The sequence below is a fragment of the Lithobates pipiens genome, unplaced genomic scaffold (genome assembly GCF_037356315.1).
Source record: "Lithobates pipiens isolate NorthernLeopardFrog02 unplaced genomic scaffold, aLitPip1_a1.2 Scaffold_25, whole genome shotgun sequence".
Classification (NCBI taxonomy): domain Eukaryota; kingdom Metazoa; phylum Chordata; class Amphibia; order Anura; family Ranidae; genus Lithobates; species Lithobates pipiens.
Window position 1 is genome coordinate 6,559,487 of NW_027507787.1, and position 14,461 is coordinate 6,573,947.

Genomic DNA, 14,461 nt, shown 5'->3' on the forward strand with positions numbered 1-14,461 from the left:
TTTAAAATACAAAATGTAGCTACACCAAAGTAATATTTTAACAGTAGGTATAGTTTAACACCATAGGTCTTTCAAATATCTCTAAGCCCCCGTACACACGGTAGGAGATTCCGGCAACCAAATCTGTCGGATTAATTCCGACGGATTATTTCCGGAAGAGGTCCGGAAGTGATGGCTAGTGGCCAATAGCTTTGGTCTAGGAATTTGATCTGAGCATGCGTGGCACTTTGTCCGTCAGAGTAGGCTACACATGATTGGAGTATGTCCGATCTGAGCATTTTGTCTGAAAATTTTACCGGCAAGTTGGAAAAGTTGGTCCGTCAGAAACAGTCCAATGCAGACCACACACAGTCGGAATATCCGACAAAACGGTCCGATAGGAAACATTCCATCGGAATCTCCGACCGTGTGTACAAGAGCTTACAGATTTTGTTTTGAAATCTGTTACCGGCCCTGTTTCAGTGCAGTATCATTTGTTGGTAAAGAATGAATGTTCTCACCTCTGCAGCTAAGGATGATAAACGCACTAATTGCAAAAAATAGGGTAGAGACCTGGTAACCCAAGTGAAGGGACCTAAATAAATTTACCTACATATAGGAACCTACATTGAACGAAACATGTAGGGTGCTATTGATACCTACCCCTTTTTCTTAAAACACATTGTGTCTTTCTACACATTATTATCAGGCTGTCTAGTAGCATTTATTATTTATTTCAGGTATATAGTACTGACCATTTATGCAGTGCTTTACATATAAATATATAACTGTACATTTACATCAGTCCTTGCCCTCGAGCTTAGAATCTAAGGTCCATTATTTACATTCATACATACATATATTAGGGCCAGTTTAGACAGGAGCCAAATAACCTACCAGTATGTCTTTGGAGTGTGGGAGAAAATCGGAGTACCCTGAGGAAACCCATGCAGGCACAGGGAGAACATGCAAACTCTATGCAGGTAGTGCTAGCCACTGTGTCGCCCACAGTTTCTTTTCAACTAAGTCACTGACAATAATGCTGATTGGAAGGTCTGACATCACTGCCTACATAATTGTTACAGATTGATGACACACCTTGATGACAGAGACAGGCAGGCAACTGATGTTTACAGGAGATCAACGCTGATGTGTGAATGACAAAACGCGGAAATTGCATTTGAAATACCAATCATTTGAATGATGCCTCAAATTGCGGTGCGTTTTATCGCGCAACAATCGTGGCAGACCCGAACCGCGATTTGAGGTGTCATTCAAATGAATGACATCTCAAATGCGAGTTCCACATTTTGTTATTCACACATCTGTGCTGCCAAATCGTGCACAGATCCGCGGCAGATCTGCCCACGATTCAAAACGCTGTAGTGTGAATGCAGCCCAAGTCTTTATATTTTTAGTCTGTCGCATAATAGGATTTACTCACCAAGGTCTGAACACATCTTGAGCAGATTACATTACAATAAAAAAATTTATACACCAATACTTGTTGATTTTAATAGTAATCTAAAAAGACAAAAGTGCACTCAATTTTGCAGATGACTTTTATTGCATAAATTAAATTAAAGCTAAATATTACACTTACCAGAAGTCTTATACTGTAGACATGAGCATAGTCAGTTTAGACACTAGAAATAGCTCCCACAAATGTAGCAGCTATAGTGGTGGCAGTGAGAAGCAGTTCCAGGAGGGCACAGGAAACTAACTGCACTGTAAGAAAGCTGTCTTAAAGTGACACTGCAAGTATGTATTATTAACTTAATGCATTCCATGCATTAAGATACAAAGCCTTTTGTGTGCAGTAGTCCCACTCAGCCCCCCTAATACTTACATGAGCCCCATCTCTATCCAGTGATGTCCACGAGTGCCTTGACCATCCAGGACTCTCCCTTCTGATCGGCACCATTCTCTCCAGCTGCTGTCAGCAAATGATGAGAGAGAGTGGGCGGGGCCAAACCACAGCTCTGTGTCTGAATAGATACACAGAGCTGCGGCTCAGCTCGGGTGCCCCCATAGCAAGCTGCTTGCTGTAGGACCACTCGGCAGGGGAGAAGGGGCCAGGATCGCCGACGAGGGACCCTGAAAAGAGGTGAATCGGGGCTGCTCTGTGCATAACCACTATACCAAGCAAGTAAGTAAAACATGTTTGTTATTTTTATAGAAAAAAAAACGAGACTTTAGTATCACTTTAAACTTTCCTGTTGTTTTTACATTGCAAGTTGCACGTTAAAAGCAACTTTAATATTCTATCTCTGACAACATAATGCAATAATCCAATCAAGGCATATTATACACCTCTATGGTACATATTTAGTTAAAGTGGTTGTAAACCCTTACAAATCACTTTGACCTACAGGTAAGCCTAGATTAAGGCTTACCTGTAAGTCCAAGAAATATCTCCTAAACCTTTAGGAGATATTTACAAAAGGACAGGCACCGCTGTCTACAGCGCAGACACACTGAGCACGCCGCAGATAACGGCGATATTCCGCTTGTGGTGGCTCCCATGTGCATGCACGGGAGTGACGTCATCGTTGCTCCGGCGAATCACATCGCTAGAGCAACGAGACCCGGAAGTCACTCCGGGATACATGGCAGTGGTGAAGATGAAGAAGGAAGACCGCTTTGGGGGCTTCGTTCTCAGGTAAGTTATTCATAATGAGCTAGTATGCTATGCATACTAGCTCATTATGCCTTTGCCGTGCAGGTTGCATTTTTTTTTTTTGTCACTCAGTGCCTTTACTTCCTCTTTAAGGATATGATATAGTACAGGTTCTAAAGACAGACATTATTTAAGAATGCAAATGGTGAAAGTGCTCTACAAATATTGCTTAAGGGGTTCAGCAATCTACAGCATTTTTGCTGCACAGTTTTACATTTCAGCGTTGACAATGAAGCTACATACTATACAAATACAGTGCTTTAAACAAAAAAAAAAAACTTTCCATTTTTCAAGCTTTAGAATTTTTCTTTATTAAGTACTTGGATAATCAGCAGAGCTATTACAGTAAATGTACTCTCAAAATACTTAATAATATATCACTGAGGTTGAGCTGTTACTTACTAGGCAGCACTGTATAAAATAATAAAAGTTGGCCTCCTACTGTAAAATTCAAAACAGTTATTCATACAACCTGTTTTTACCAGACAGAGGTGCAGAATTTATAATTGAGGCATTTGTGATAGGATATAGCATATACATTTATAGGTAAATACTTATTTTTGCCAACTACGTTTGGAATGGTTCAAATCATGGAAGCTATGCCGATTTGTTTCTCATTTCAAAATCCACAATATTTTAAAACTGTCAATATTTTTAGGTAATAATTGTAGCATGTGATGTGGTGTGATGCTCTGCAGGTTTTTATACTATAGTGTACACACATTTTTATGAATGTTTGCTAAATTAAGGGGAGGTGTACATCCACAGTACTTTTTTTCTGCACATTAATATTTGTGGGTTTTATTTGCTTTGAGACAATTAATGGCCTTAATTTGTTACACACGGTGAATGGCCTGAATTGTTTACTTGTGCCATTAATTAGAATGCAACAGTTTCTTAAATTTATTTTAGCTTTCCCTTAGCAGAATGGCTTGTGGGTTAAATGAATTAGTTGTGTACCTTAGAGAGTATAGGAGACAAATGTATTGTCCAATAAACAGATGTTGAAGACTAGATAAAAAACCTTAAGTTTCATATAATTTGATATTTTCACTGTTGTATTTCATTACTTTTTACTTACCAGTTCTTTGCTGAAGTTGATTACAGTATTCTTGCTTGTCTGCTCAGTAAAGAAAAGGCTAAGTAGGACATTGGGGCTTATATATATCTATAATTAAAAATATTTTGTATTTATTTTATGGTTTCAGTCTACTCCCTCTTTGCTTTTTACCCTTTTTCGTCATCCCTTAGACCCTAACTATTCCAACAAACAATATGAAAAAACACTGAGTCAAAGTGCAGGCATGTTGGAGTTGCCATAGCAAAAAAACATTTGTCTTAGGTTTTCATTTGACGTAGAATTTGAAATATTCTTTCATACTTCAGTTTTATAATATTATTTTTAAGGAATCATTTAGTTAACTAGTCACTAGTTTATTACACACGCTACTTAAAAAGATACAAAAACATAAACAGCTCAGCTCCTTTCTATTAGATTGCTTGAGGTCTTGGCACTCTTCCTCAGATGCTTGCTTCTAAAGTACTCCACAAATCAATCCTATTTCTCGGTACTCTTGTTCTCCTTATTTTACTCCCTAATTCCCAGATCCCCTAGTCTTGAAAATATATAAGCAATCCTGTGAATGATTGTAATCCACTATCAATAACAGTATTTGTGAAATTTTGCCACAATTGGGCAAGTCTTGTACTGTACTAGCTGAACATGATTTATCCTACCTCCTCCGCTGTTCTCCAAGTCCTAACTTCCTCGCTTTTGTCTTATAAATCTCAGTACTCCATGTTCCCTCTTTTCAGAGTACAATGGTGTGCATGATTTATAGTTCACCTGATATCTAAGTAACCTTCTTTGGCATGCCAAATTTCTGTTTGTATCATCTCCACTTTATTAGCGTTTAATATGTTATTCGTGGCCAATACAATGTGCTGTAGTAGATTCCTCATATTGACACTTCTTCTACAAGCAATGGGAATTTCCATTTGTGTTGCTTGTCTATTGTGATGACGTGAAGCACTGTACAGAGAGCAAGACACCTTGGTAGAAACCGTAGCAAAGTTTTGCATTTACTGTTATTGTCCACAACTGTGATTTTTGCTCGTCCATAAAACTTAATTATTTCTGAGATTTAAATTGGCCATATGTGTTCGAAAATTTAAAGGAGCTTAGTTTTTCTCTAAGAAATACATTGCTAATAGTGAGTGTGGCTTGCTTTTCAGAAACTCCATTCAGTCCAAAATCGATCGTTAAAGTTTTTTTGAACTGCTTTTAAACAAAACTTGTAACGTCATAAAATGTTCCAATGAGAATTTTCATACTCCATATTCAAATGAAAATCTTGTAGAATATTGCCAGCTTTAGGAAGGCTGGAAATTGATATTGGGGGTGAAATTGGAAGAATTTGATTACTAAGACCGAAATTTAATTTGTGTAAATTTTGCCAGCTATTTAGCTGTAATAAAACATGGTGTGCTTCAAATTGCTTCATGCTAAGATCTAAAGCATAGAAAAATGTTACTGCAGTAATGTGGTCATAAATGTATTATATTTAAAGGAAACAGTAGAAAGTAGATCTTTAAGAAAAGCACTACCCCCTCCCCCCCCCCCCCAATGTTTTTTCATACCTCACAACCACCCTTTCTATGTAGGACACCCCTACAAAAGAAGTAAAAATTGTCTGGTCCTTTAAAAATGTTTGATCAAATGGAGCCAGATTTTGTGATGTTGCTCAGGATAAATAGATGATACTTAAAGTGGTTCTAAAGGTATAACGTTCTCTTTTACCTTAATGCATTCTATGCATTAAGATATAAAACCTTCTGCAAGCAGCTCCCCCCCAGGCCCCTCTTATACTTACCTGACCCCGATTTAGATCCAGAGATGTACGCGGGAGCAGCAGCTCTCCCGAATATCTCTCTCCAAACTGGACAGAGGCAGCAGCAGGAGTCAATCGCAGCCAGTGAGGAGGGAGCAGGGTGTTTGGCCAAGCTTTGCTCTGTGTGTCAATGGGCACACAGAGCAGGATTGGAAGTGAGCACATACAGGCACCCCCATAGCAAGTGGCTTGCAATGTGATCACTCGACGGGGGAGAAGCCAAGAGTATTGGTGGAGGGGACCCGAGAAAAGTAGGATCAGGGCTGCTCTGTGCAAAACCATTGCACAGAGCAGGTAAGTATAACATGTTTGTTTAAAAAAATCTTTAGAATAACTTTTTTAAATGTCTTTTTATTGAGGTTTTTTCACTGAAAAATTCAAAGCACAAAACCTTGCACTTAAACTGTTCAGCAGAGCTTGGTGCCTGAAAATACTATAGGACAAAAATATTACCTTGTATTTTAAATGTATAGGCAGCTGGGTTGAACCGGGCAGGGTCACATGAAAGCACAATCCACGTGGAAAAGCACAGGGCTCATTGGTAAGGCCAAGACAACCCCCCCTCCCCACCCCACCCAAAATACCAAAATCTAAAACAAAACGAGAAAAACTACCACCCTGTAATCCCACCTCCCCCCGCCCCCCTTAGGCAGGTGTTTTAAGGATGGAGTTCTAATATTTATACTATGGGCCAGCTTTTCAGGGGTCATTTAGGATGCTTTCACACTGGGGCGGTATTCAGGCGTTACAGCGCTAAAAATAGCGCCTGTGTAGCGCCTGAAAAAAACGGCCCCTTTCACTCCAGTGTGAAAGCCGGAGGGCTTTCACACTGGAGCGGTGCGCTGGCAGGACAGTGAAAAAAGTCCTGCTAGCCGCATCTTTGGAGCGGTGAAGGAGCGGTGTATTCACCGCTCCTACCCATTGAAATCAATGGGACAGCGCGGCAATACCGCCGGCAAAGCGCCGCCGCAGCGGCGCTTTGCGGGCGGTTAAAACCCTTTTTCGGCCGCTAGCGGGGGTTAAAACCACCCCGCTAGCGCCCGCAGACCGCCGCTAAAATGACGGTAAAGCGCCGCTAAAAATAGCGCCGCTTTACCGCCGACGCCCGCACCGCCCCAGTGTGAAAGGGGCCTTATAGAACCACGCTAGTACTTTAGAACCATTCTAAGTGTCCTACATTTTTACTGTTATAAGATAGGCAGAATTGGCAGATTGGCAGAAATGCTTTTTTTTTTTTTTTTTTATCCTGGTCTTCTCACCCGATCTCAATTATATTAATAGTATTAGCTGTTTTATTTTGCCTGACATCCCCTTTAACATTTTGCAAACACCTGCTAGAAAAATATATTTTTTAAATGTTGCTATATTTTGCTATTTCCAATAGGAAAAATACTACCCCTAAAACAGTTGAAATCATTTAGTGTTGGAGACATACACAACGGCATCATTTATAGCAGCAGCCTTTGACTGCAGTAGTTGAAATCATAAGTGTTTGTTGGACAAAACATGGCTCTGTATTTTATGTGTATTATTTTTTATTTATTTTTTTAGAAGTAGAATAATGTACCCCTTTCTACCCCATTCACCCTATTGTGTGACCCTCCAAATAGCATTACTTTTTGGAACCTGTGTCTGCTTGTATTAGTCTTATTTTAAATGTCCCCCCCCTACTTCCCAAATCCAAACATTTAAGGGACGTCTTTAATCTAAATTGGGATTTTTTTTATTACCTTTTTTTTAATATTTGATTACAGTTCGATTGATAAATTTGATCATTGGTTATTTTTATAGCCAACTACTGGTTTTGTTTGACAGACCATAAGCCCTGTCTCCTTAAATGTATTTTATATATGTTAAGTTGCCAGAGGTGTTTTTTTTTGTTTTTTTTGTTTTTTTTTTGTTTTTTTGTTTTTTTTTTCTTCTAGTGAATGTAGTTAATAAGTGAGCAAAAAAAAAAAATGTTAACTGGATTCACATTAGAGGCCTGGAATTCATTGCAAAGTAACTTGACGTTTTTTCAGCTTTTCTACTTGCTGTCTTCCCTAAATTATCAGATATATGTTGGCTTGTCATTTTGTTTTACCTGTGGTATCCATGTATATCTCCAGTATGTGTCAGTTGTGTTACAGTGTAAAATATACAGTACCAAGCATTGTGTGCCCTTAGTATTTTGTCAATGTAGATCAGATGTGGATATACAGTAATTAGTTACTGGGTACAATAATAGACATAATACACATTCTGCGATGATTTGGGTGCAAATGTCCAGTGCTTTTAATTTTTAGATGCTGTAACAGATCACGACTATAAGGGGTAGTTTTCCAGTAGGTATAACATCACTGCATTCTTGTACAAAAAAGTTTCTAAACATAATATAATATATTATGTACTAGTTAATATTTTCTACCAAAAGTTTTTAGGCCTTAATATAGTGTATTGTTAAATGAAGAGTTTTGTAGCGATGTGCAATATTTGTAACTGTATAATCCTCCGCTTATATATTACAGGAAAATTATTTCCTGTGTTTTTTAGCTATAAAAACACAAACTCTCCATTACAAATTAGTAAACTGATCATCTGAGTTAGAGACTGGATATACTGTACATCAAAATGATTTGTATTGAGCTGAGATCTGCAAATATTACCCAGTCTGCTGGTGATCTGTTGGAATAGCTCAATCATACATTGCACAGGACACAGGCTGGATAGTCATAGACCCTGGGTTATAGGCTGCTACCTTCAGGTGACTGGACACTGGCAAACCTTTTTGCACATGCCTCCTGGATGTACCCATATATCCTCACCCCACTCCATGAGACCTCACTTTTTTTGCTAGTGTTTTTAGATAATGGACCTCTTTTCCCTTATGGAGCAGATTTTCTTTACCTAAAGCAGAATTTTATTCATCTTCTCTACAGTGCTGAGGTGTACTAGAGCTCCCTTAATGGCTGCTAAAATCTTTGGCTGGAATGAGATGACATCACTCCCATGCTCATTCATCTACAGTACACATAGGATTGTAAACATGTATTCTTCAAAAAAAAATCTTCTATTTCAAATTCATCTATAAACCCTTCACTGTCTTCTGCTATAATACTAGAAGCAGTGCATCCAAATCACTGTAACCTCAGTAATACCTTGGGGACCGTACCCAGACCCCATGCTGTGGGGATGGCCTGAACTGTTGCTTTAGCCACTGGATACTGTTTGGGTGCTCATCTTGGAATTGAGTGCAACAAATGTAAGTAACTCCATGGTCATGTTCCATAATGCATAGAATGCATTAAGATAAAAATCCTTCAGCCTTTACAACCACTTTAAGTGAGAAAAGTATACACTATAGAAGGTTTGTTTCATATTTAATGTCTGAGGTCTACAAGCACTTTAGTGGCATGGCTGTTGAAATCTTGACCAGAATGTAGCCTCACATACTCTTAAGAGACACGTTTCCTCCTAATCTATCCTATTCCAGAAGTCTGCAGCTTAGTTTTTCCTTGTTGGAATCTGTATTAAAGGTGTCTCATGAATCAACCCCCCATTGCAGACCCCTGTGCTTTCTTGGGATCTCAATTTGGTTTTCTGCAGAAACTGCCCTTTGAACCTATTAGGGAGCTCCCTTTGGGGATCTCTTCTGCAAAATGGTCTTCTTGATGGCTCTCACATCTGTCAGACATGTTTCTAAGTTAACGGCTCTCCCATGCAAAGAGCCTTTTTAGTATTCTGCACAAGGGTAGAGTGGTCATGTGTCCATAACCTTCCTTTCTACCCAAGGGGGTCTCAGCCTTCCACCTTAATGAGGACATTGCCCTTTCTACTTTGTTCCCTGCTCCAAAGCATCCTAAAAAAATTGCTTTCCATTGTCTGGGTGGCACCAGAGCTGTCAGTGTTTATCTGACCACAATTCCTATTCAAAATAATGGATCTTTTTTGTATTGCTGAGAGGGACACCCAGCTTATGCTGTAAGTTAAACTTTTGTAGGTGGATCAGACAACTCACCATGAGAGCTTTTGCTATCAAGAATAATGTACCCTCTACATGTTCACTCCACCAAATCAGTTTTCTGGACTTTCCAACCTAAGGCTTCTGTTGCCCAGCTTTGTAAGGCCCCCGACTGATTTTCAGTTCATACCCTCTCAAAATTCTACCAGGTCGATGTTCAGGCCCCTGTGGATGCAGCCTTCAGCCACAAAGTTTCTTCAGCAGTTGGCTGTTTGACCCTTTTTTGTTTTGTTGGGGCTGTTGGCACTGCTGTGCTTGCTTTGTTGTTATAAACCCCTTTTATTCATTGCTTGGGGACATCCCAGGGTCTATGATTATAGAGGCTGTGTCCTGTACTGTACAATTAGGATAAAGGCAATTTTGATTTACCTGTAAGTGCTACATCTTAGAGTACAGGACTACACAAACACACCCCCTTCCTGTTCTGTGTTACTTTGCATTGCTTGCTAAAAGTCTGAGGCCTCATGGAGTGGGGTAGCAATATAGGGTTACTCCTAAAAGAAGTGTCCAAAAGCTTTTCCAGTGTCTAGTCACCTGGAGGTGGCACTGAAGAATATCCAGCTGGAGATGGTACAGATTAATATCCAGCTGTGTCCTGTACTGTACTCAATGATATGGAATTTACAGGTAAGTCAAAATTCCTTTTTTTTTTTGTATAGGTTTTTTTAATCAAATATTCCAAAATGAAACCCCAAACATATTGGTTGATGTCCCCATGGTGGAAGGTTTATGAACACGCAGCAACCTCATATTAATACCAGTCTATATGTTCTTCAGCACTGAATGGTAGCTCTAGCAGGGGACCTTCAAAATGTTGCACTGTTAGTGGTGTTCAAAGATGCCAAGTTCTTCTGTACTGCTGTTGCTTATATTGGTGGTACACGGACTGGAAGCCAATGTATAAGTGACCTGCCCTGGCAGGTAAATTGCAACTCTTGATGAAGTAGTAGATGGGTTAATTTATTCATTATGTATTTACTATGGTGCAAATTAAGATTTAAATAACAGACACTGACACTACCAAATACAAATTATACACTATAAAAACAGAAACCTCCCCTTGTTCACAATTTTTTTTAAATAAGTGCAAATCTGATCCAAAGTGTCTTCTTTCTTCCTCTATCTTGCATCTCTTTTCCAGAACAGTGTCTAGGGTTAAGTTTGGGGCGCTAACACTCCCTAGCAATCCTCCACATCAATACACAATAACTGATTCTAATTAAGAATAGTAGTATCAATTGGACTGTGGTTTCATGGGAAATTTCCATTTACTCATTCCCATGTTGTAGTATTCAGGAAAAATATATATGGAAGAAAACCACCTATAGATATGGTACTGGAAACCTTCGCCACATCCCAAAACAAAACAGAAAATTGCAAAAGGGGGTGCCCTGGGGATTTTTTGGGCAAAGGATAGTAACCAGAAAGGGGAGTAAAAAGCGTATAAAAATATTACAAATCGTATTGAGTACAAAGCAATAATAAAATTGGTATACATATATATCCAGAATCTGGGACGTTGTGTGGTCCTTGCTGTACAGCCTAGGACCACACAATGTCCCAGATGTGGGATATGTACATTAAACGGCAACCATAGATCCGTTTTCAAAATTTTGGTTGATCCTCATGGGTCCTGGTGTCCTTTGTCGGCAGGGATGCTTCATGTTCCACTCACGCCACACAACATACTTTAACCAATTTGGCACGAGCAACCATATATTATCGGTGCTGTGGGGATGCAAACTCAGCCCTCCAGCCATAATCTAGAGCATTTCACTGTGTGATGGAGCAGCTTAGAGATGGAAGCCCCTCCTCTGTGTGAACCCTGATGTGTACTCTAAATCACAAACGTTAGTTATACTACAAAACAGCTTGTCTCAAACCAGTCCCTGAAGAAGGAATGAATTATAAATACCTATATTCCGAAACATGTTGGAACTCCTGTGTACACACACATCGTTTAGCCTCTCATGAGATCAAGTGTGTCTCAGAATCTAGCTGTTATTTAACTATTCAGTCTAATTTGTTTTTAGGTTGATATACCTTGTGTACCAATTCTATTATTGCTTTGTACTCAATAAAGATTGTATATTTTTTTACGCTTGTTACCCCCCTTTCTGGTTAGTATGCTTTACCCAAAAAATCCCCGGGCACCCCCTTTTGCAATTTTCTCCCATATTGTAGAATTCTTACATTTCTAACAAAAGAAATAAATTTTTAACTAAAAAAAATCCTTATAAAAGGTAAAAAAATGTGTCTTCTATACTGAAGATCTAAGGACAATATGGCTTGCTTTGTCTAATCTAGTAACCATGAGTGAGAAACACATTTAGTCTTTCTAAAAACCTATGATGAAATGCATATCAGACATTTTATGTTCCGAGTGGCTCAGTCATAAATCAGAATTTATCCAACATCTCTTTCTAATCATCGTCAGAGTTACAATCAACATTTTGGTTGCCCTTACACAAATTAACAACATACTATCTATTTTGTTGTTAAATATATTGATCAGTCCTTTGCAGTGTCAATATTTGAGGCTAATGTGGCCCTGTTTAAGGACTGAATTCTAGCTAAATTGATGGGGAAACAGATCAAAACAAAAACACATTCAGCAGTGTGAGAAAGTGTTATGCCCTGTACACACGGTCGGACATTCCGACAACAAAATCCATCAGATTTTTTCCGACTGATTTTGTGCCAAACGTGTCTTGCATACACACAGTAGGACAAAGTTATTGGAAAATCCGATCGTTCTTAACAAGGTACGTTCACAACACATACATCGGGACTATAAATGGGCCAATAGCTGTGGTCTCTTAATTTACTCTGAGCATGCGTGGCACTTTGTCCGTCGGAATTGTCTACACACAATCGGAATTTAAATGATCGGATTTTGTTGACGGAAAATTTTAGATCCTGCTCTCAAACTTTGTGTGTCGGAAATTCCGACGGAAAAAGTCAGATGGAGCCCACATGTGATCGGATTTTCCGACAACACAATCCGATCGCACATTTTCCGTTGGAAATTCTGACCGCGTGTACAGGGCATTAGACTGTCTAAAAATGTGCTATTGCTATCTTTACCTTCTATCCCCAGTTACCACTTTTCCTCTCATTTCTTATCTTAAAATAAAATATTACCATTGGATCACAGACAGAAATAAAAGCCTAGCAGGCGTTTAATTGTTTACCACTCAGGTCAAAACTACAAAAAATATATTTTTAGCACATTTAGTGTGGCAGTATTATGCTATAAACTTAAATAAATACTTTACAATAATATTACGTTATTTGTGAACCAGTTAAAATCAGTGTCCTCACACAAACGTAAAAAAAAAAAAACTATTTAACCTAATAAAATGATTGACCCCCAACTTACCAATGTCCAAATTAGCACAAAAAAGAGGAGAATTAGAACCCAATAAATCTCAAAACAAGGTTACATAAAATATATTCAACATCTTGGAGCACATTTTAGACTAAAATTTGTCGAATGCTGAGCATGAGTGACATATTCTTGTGGACATATATGCTGGTGTGATTCATCTTTACATATATCTGATCTCTTTTTTTGTTCCCTATTTTGTATTATTATTTTGTTCACTTAAGCTGGCCATATAATAGTAGAATTAGAAACTATTTGTTTAAGAACCCTCGTTGGTTGTTTTTTTTAATTGTTAATGGGGTCAAATAGACATAAATGTTTGACCATAATAAAGAGAAAACAAAGAAGCAGAATGGACATTTTATTCTCGAACAAACCATTAATGTGATATTTAGGAAATTGCCTTATTGTTTGCACCATAAGACGCACTTTTTTCCCCCCCTGTGCATCTTATGGAGTGAATATAGATCAGATCCCCCTGCCACCGAATACCGGGCCAGCCGCTTGGCTCCTCAGCTGTGGGTTGCCTGCTTCTCCCTGTCAGGACCAGAGTGTCTGTGAGTCAGTGACAGGAGTGAGGCAGAGCGGACTTTCTGTTCCCTCTCCTCCAGGCAGAGCGTCTCTCTGTGTTCCCCCTCTTTCTCCAGGCAGAGCGGCTCTCTGTGCCCCCCCCCTCCCCTTCCTTCTCCAGGCAGTAGCAAAAGTCGAGCAGGAGATCAAAGACACACAGAGTGGACTGTGTGTGCATTCTATTTCCTCACCCTTCTTCTGTCTGCAGCGGGGGTGGGGATTAATAAAGCAGCAGCAGGACTAAGCAGCTTGCAGAGGGGGACACTGAGTTTTAGGCAATCAGTGTGCAGTAACCTCTAGCAACCAATCAGCGAGCAGTAATGTGTAGTGGCCTCTAGCAACCGAATGGTGAATGGTAATGTGTAGTAACCTCCTCAGAATATTTGTTTTCTTGTTTTCCTCCTATAAAACCTAGGTGCGTCTTCTGGTGTAAAAAATACGGTAGATTCATTCCAAAATTGAATGTTAAAGGCAAACAAAACTTTACAAACCTTTGAATGACATTTGTTGAGGTAATGAATGTACTGAAAATGTTTGTATGAAAATCCGCTAGTGTATGGGCAGCTTTATGATTCTAGTAACCAACATGTTGTTCCAGAGTTTTCTCCCACTGATGTATGTTAAATCAGTGAATACTTCTTTCCCTCCTTCATGCAATCCCTGATTCACTCATTTTGCTACTATATCTTACCTACTCTCTACTACTTCCTATACTGACAATTTGCTTGGACTCCTAATTTTGTGATGTCTCTTTTGCATGTTTTTGTTTTTTATTCTCTGCAGTCTTTCTTATCTGCCCTTGACTCTTCACTTTTATCTGTTTCATGTTTCTGGCCCCCTAGTTTTGTTTAGACCCCATTTCATCTCCTGCTTCAATTCTCTTATCTTATGTCCTACCTTTTAACTATATAGAACATTAAATTGAAGAAGGGGCCATGGGAGCCATATAGCTT

At 39.1% G+C, this 14,461-nt stretch overlaps 1 protein-coding gene across 28 annotated transcripts in view; it reads left to right on the forward strand.

The window, feature by feature from the left end:
- KCNMA1 (potassium calcium-activated channel subfamily M alpha 1) overlaps window positions 1-14,461 on the forward strand; it is a 908,686-nt gene that overhangs the window by 496,822 nt on the left and 397,403 nt on the right. The gene's annotated exons all lie outside the window — the stretch shown is intronic.